The 5,818-nt window shown below is 53.6% G+C and overlaps 1 long non-coding RNA gene across 3 annotated transcripts; it reads right to left on the bottom strand.

The window, feature by feature from the left end:
* Positions 1–442: 442 nt before the first annotated feature.
* LOC103670392 lies at positions 443–5,658 on the bottom strand. Of its 3 annotated transcripts, XR_570571.2 has the most exons (3): positions 4,647–5,658; positions 3,188–3,546; positions 443–637 (listed from the first exon to the last, which is right to left on the bottom strand). It is a non-coding gene; the product is annotated as an uncharacterized LOC103670392 (long non-coding RNA). The 3 variants fall into 3 exon arrangements; XR_005835232.1 differs by lacking the exon at positions 3,188–3,546; XR_005835233.1 differs by lacking the exon at positions 4,647–5,658 and having other exon boundaries at positions 3,188–4,638.
* Positions 5,659–5,818: the final 160 nt, after the last annotated feature.

The following is a 5,818-nucleotide window of genomic DNA, read 5'->3' on the forward strand; positions in this document are numbered from 1 at the left end:
GAGCCTAAGAAAAGGATATTCACATGCCTGTACTTGTGTATACAGAAGATACAAGAAACTGGTACTGGTCTTTCATCTCAGAAGACAAGGTCTGGGCTGCAACGGGAGGGTTGCTTTTTGTGCTCTTGCTTTACAGGGTCCTTCAGCAGTGTCCCTGGCCTCTACCCACTGGATGCCAGTAGTATCCCTTCAGCTGTGACAACCAAAAATACCTCCATTGTCAGATGTGCCCTGACCACTCCCCAGTTAAGAACCACTCTCCTGCAGCAACAACAGAATTCTTAAAAACAAAAGTACCATCCATGAGTCCTGGAACATCCCAGGTACTCAGCAGATGTTTCCTAATTTTCTAAAACTTGTCCTTTTCCCCTCTTAATCATCCTTGATTTACATGTTTACTACTAGCTGTTATTGGTCAGGATAGAATACACTGAAATCCCAGTGGTGTAGTAAAGGTTTATTTCTTACAATGTTGGATACAAGTTTGGTGACTGCAGGCAGGTGTCCTCCTGCAGTGTCAGTGACTCAGTTTACTTCCACTTTGCCGCTCTACCATCTTAGCACGTGGTTTCCATGATGGCAGAGGCAGGGAAAGGACAGGTTGGCAAACAGGCACCAGCTCTTACACGCTTCAGTCCTGAAATGACATGTGACATTTGTTCTGAGCCCATTGACCAGCATGGGTCACATGAACCGACCTAACTGCAAGGAGTCTAAGAAGGGAGAGCCCAGGGATATTTGGATATTCGGTGAGTCAAGAATGTCTGCTGCGGTTGTTAACAGCTTTCTCCGTGCTGGCTGATGTTCTGAGAACTGCACGGCTGTTAACTAATCCTCATAGCAACTTCGTTTTGCAGGCTACGACGCAGGGAGGTTGCAAGGATGAGCAGAGCTGGAGCCAAGACTGCGACAGGCGGTCTAGCCCAGCATCTGTTTCACCACTGCCTGCGCTCGGCGCCGAGCAGGTGGGTCTCCCCTTTGACGCTTCTCACCTATGTGATCCTTTTCTCTTTACATCTCTCACATCCTAGATTAATTGCTCCTCTGGGCAATTTCTTTTTTTAAGTTTTAAGTAGGCTCCCAGCCCAGCATGAGGCTTGAAATCATGACCCTGAGGTCAAAAGTCGCATGCTCTACTGACTGAGCCAGCCAGGCGCCCCTCCTCCGGGCAATTTCGTGTCATGTGAACCCATTGTCTAGAGAGAAGGATGCCCTCAGCATTGCCCATTACAAGCACAGAAACTCTTTGACCGTTCTGTCTGGTGTCACAGCTCAGACCTACTTAAGTTCTTGATAGAAGGCGTAAAATGGCTTCTAGAAAGTCAGACCTTACGTGTAATATCTACAAATTCCCTGAAGATGTGCCATTCCCACGTTCTGCTCCCTCCCACTGAGTTTCTGAAAGGTGAGGCAGTTTGTCGTGTGGAATCTCTGCGTGCTTCAAGTGAGGGAGCCTGTGTTCCAGGCCCTTAGGTCAACATACAACAGCCCTGCAGTTTAGGCTGTGGATCCCACTTCCATGCATGGGAAAGCTGAGGCCCAGAGAGGCTTCTAGAAGGCTCCAAGGTCACAGAGCAAGGAAGTGACAGAGTGGGCATCAAGTCCAATGGGATCAGCCTGAAGGCTGCAAGGGAAAAACCCTGCTCTGCCCCGAGGCTCATTCCCAGGACTATGGTGGGTGGAGTACTCAGCCTCCCAAAGCTTCAAAGCCTGTAGCTAACGTTCTTGGCACATTTGGCCTTCCACGCCAGGAGACTGATGCTACCAGAGGTCAGTGGGAGCCGCTCGATGAAAAGGACCTGCTTGGATGAGTCTGGCTTGCTCCTCATCTTTCACCTTTTGTACTTTTTCTCTCCTTCAGGGACAATCTGGCAGGTCTCAGAGTGTTTTTCTCCTGTCAACTGATCTACCACTTCAGTGGCCCTGAAATTACTGAAAGAGCTTCCACACAGGCAGGCGGCTCCAGTTTTGCTCCCTTCCACTCCCCTTCCCCTGTGGAGGCTGCTCTTAAGAGGCAGGAGAGGCACAGTCTTTACTGAAAGATTTGGCCAGTGGTTCCGGGAGAGGAAGCTGCCAGATCATGTCAACATCTATCATCTCTGGCTTTTGAAAAACTTCAAATGACACTGGCTTGTGGGTCAAATGTCAGTTCAAGGCCATAGCTCCCTGTGTTTGGAGGGGATGAGTGAGGGGGATGGCTGAGCTTGGAGGGCCGGGGGCACACAGCCCCCCCTTTTCTCCTACTCGAAAGTAACTTACAAAGGGTATAGTGGCAGCATTCTGGAACATGTGGCCGCAGCTGAAGATAAGATTAGGGGCGAAGCCAGGCTGGTTGTTCCAAGAACCTGACTGGGTTGGCTACTGTTGTGCGGTTTTCAAGGTTAAAAGACCAGAGGGTGGAGCTCTCTAGTTTAAAGCCTGAGTACTCAGCTGCTCCCCCCTCTCCCAACCAGATGTGAGCTCGCCCTCTTTTATTCTCTTTGTACCCATCCACGGCTTTTGCTTTCCTGCGCGCAGTGTAGAAAACAGATGCCTGACACCCCAGGCCTTCCTGACAGGAATTCAGAGTATTTCTTCTGGTTTTGACCCGGTTTCCCGACAAACAGCATGTGACTGGTCTTATTGCCCGCACACCTCCTGACAAGGACAGCTGTGTGTTTCGTCTAAGCACCCACATGCTGTTGACCTATATTGTGTAGATCTCGTAGTGGAGAGCTCACTGCAACGCGGCATCCGAGATTTCAAATCAACGTAATGGAGTCGTTAGCCAAGGAAAATTCTGTCAGGCATGCTTTGGAAATAATTTTAAAAATAGCTCACATTTACTAGCATCAATTTTATACCAGGAAAAATTCCCGGCGTTTTGTATACACAATTGAATTCTCCCACTGTCTCTGAGATCAGGTATTATTCCCATTTACACATTAGGAAACTGAGGCGCGCAGCGATAAAGTCGCTCGCCCAGGGTCGCAGAACCAATAGTGGCACAACCTGGACTTGAACCCGGGTCTGCCTGGCTTCCCGACCCGAATCTCTGTGTGATTTAGTTCAAACTGTACAGGCCATGGCAGCATCTTAAGTGCTCTCTTTCTAAAAGAGTCAGGAAGTCAGTAAATCTATATAACACGCAGCCCAGTTTCAAAAACAAGATCTAATTCCTCTGCTTTGTTTTTTCACTCGCACTCACCCAGCGGCTCTGAGGCCCCCCGGGTCCCATCTGCTGCCACACTTGAAGATTCTGCCAGGCTGGGAAGAGCTTCATTCCTTCTCGCTGCATCCAGGTTGGCAGAGTCGGCAGCAGCCCTCAGACACGCGTCTGTAACCCTTGCAAACACGGCAGGACAGATGGTGCAACTGCTGAGTAATGGTGGCTTTGGCTGGGGCCCGTGGTTATTGGATTTATCTGTAGCTGAAGCCCTGATGATTTCATTCACAGCTCTTCATTCACTACTTCAGATGCGTGTGGCAGACCCTGAGGGCCGGGCGTCAGGGGACGGCTGGGAGCCGAGGCAGAAGCAGCCCTATGCACCGAAGGTTTCTTCTTTTCTGGGGAAGGGGACATTGAACAATGACCACATCGCATGCTCGGTGTGTCTGTAGGCTAAACAAGGATGACTATGAGAACGGGGGTGGGGGAGGGTACTGGCCGGGGCCTGGGACAGGAACGGGTTCCCAGAAGAAGGGCCCTTTCCCCTGAGACCTGAGGATGTGTCCACCAGTCAGGTGTTGAGGTGGAATGGGGTTTGGGGCTCCTTTCCAGATGGAGAGGGATGGCAACTGCTGAGAACTGGAAGTGAGAGAGGGCATGGGGTTTAGGAGGAACTGAGAAGTGCTCTGCGTTCTTGGAACTTAGGGAGTTTTGGGGTTGGGGTTGGGGGGAGAGCGGGTAAACATGAGCCTAGGGTAGGCTGGGGCAGGGCCGGGCTTGGGCTCACCACATAGAGCCTAGAGAACCCATCAAGATATTGCTACTGAGGCCTGCTCCTCAGAGAGCTTGACTAGATTTTACTCGCCGTTTCCCGGATTTTCTTCACCTTTCTCTATTTGTGGGGGGGCCCCTACTCCTTCATGCCCTGGTGCCAGGACTTCCCGGGTGCTGAAATCTCAGAGATGCGAGAGGCGCTTTGCCTGGCTGTCCCAGGGTGCAGCTCACTTCCCCGAAGACTTTCTGTCCCGTACTTCATCGTTTAAGTCTTCCCATCACTCGGTTGAGCAGATATCGTTCTCCTTCCATTAAGGAAGGAACAGAAGCTCAGAGGGGTGAGCCCAACTGTGCAAGTTCACATGCCAGCGAGTGATGGAGCCTGGACGGCCAGTTCCAAAGGCCCACGTCTGCTGTGCCTCCCCAGCAAAGGAGACGGATGTGTCCGCACGGAAGTTCTTAAGGGACTGATGCCGTGAGAATGCGGAGTCAAGGTCGCCTGGCAGGAGAGGCAGGAGGACGCTATCCCGCTTCATGGAGGAGGTGGGCCTTGCCGGAGAGGTGGGATTTGGATGGGCGCGACGGGGCCACACACCCGTCAAAAGATCCCTTTCGGTGTCCCATCAGCAGTTAGTAAAGCTCCAGTATCCCACAGGGCTCTTGCTCCCACGCCCCCAAATCATGTTTTAGGAAATCAGACACATAAATAGCGATCTTTACTCACATGTTCGCTGCTGCCCAGTACAATGCCTGGCACTTAGCTGGCACCCAGTGTCCTCTGTTGCTGAATAAACGAATGAACTTCATCTCTAGTTACCTCCTGCCTGGATCCTCACTTGCCTGGTGAATGAGGGCACCTGGACGGGATCTGCCGCTCTGTTCCTCAATCACTGCTCGCTGCCCCGAAGCACGTCACCTCTGCCTCTGGCTGGGCCACAGCCAACCAAGTCCTGTGGCCTCAGAGGCCCCCAGCAATTTGGCAACATCTGTTGAAATTAAAAATGCACCCATTCTGACTCAGCAAGTCCACTTGCAGAAACGCAGGCTGTGGCATGTAGCAGCACTGTGGTTCTGACCATCCTAGCCAGGCCTGGGAGCCAGCGGGAACGCGTGTGTCCTCCAGGAAAGAAAGCGCCTTCCTACAATACGTGGAGGTTTATGGACCCCTTAGAAGGGAGGCAGAGCGGAGTGTTCTGGCATGAGGTGAATGCCAGGAAACCATGGAAAAATACCCAAGGTTCGCGTGTTCCCGGGGCGTGGGTGGAGAGGGGCAGTTTTCCCGGTAGACCCCTCTGAGTCCCAAGTGGTGCAGGTGGGCGCGGCAGCCAACGTCGCGGGAGCAGCTATCCTGTGTCTGGCGGTTGTGAACACGTCATACAGACAGACATTAGAGCTTTACACAGTCCCGTGAAATGGTTCTGTTGACACCGAGAGGTGAACGACCTGATTGGGGATGATCCGAAAAGCGGTCAGAATTGGCTTGGAGCTCAGGTAGCCTGACGCTCTTTATCGTGATGCAAGGAGGATTTTTCATTAAAGAGCAAGTCCCTGAGAAGTTTCTGGTCCCCAGACCGCCGCCTCCGCCGGCTGCCCCGCCTGTGTTAGACGGCCGGGAGACCCCAGGTGCGGAGGCTCGGGAGGGGCGGCTCGGGTGCCCGCGGGCCCCAGTGGCGTGCACGTGGTCGGCGGGCGCGGAGGCGCTTCCCGGCGGCCCCGAGGGCGCCCGGCTGATGCAAGGGAGCAGGTTTCCCTCTGGGCCCCAGGAGCCCGGCGGGCGGCCCCTCCCGGTGGGGTGACGGCGCGAGGCGGCCCGGCCGGGGGCGGGACCCGGGAGCGCGGCGGGCGGGGCGGGGCGGGGCGCGGGCGCAGGAGGCTGCGGCGCGGAGGGGCTGCGGC

Source organism: Ursus maritimus, unplaced genomic scaffold (assembly GCF_017311325.1).
Source record: "Ursus maritimus isolate PB19 unplaced genomic scaffold, ASM1731132v1 scaffold_17, whole genome shotgun sequence".
Lineage (NCBI taxonomy): Eukaryota > Metazoa > Chordata > Mammalia > Carnivora > Ursidae > Ursus > Ursus maritimus.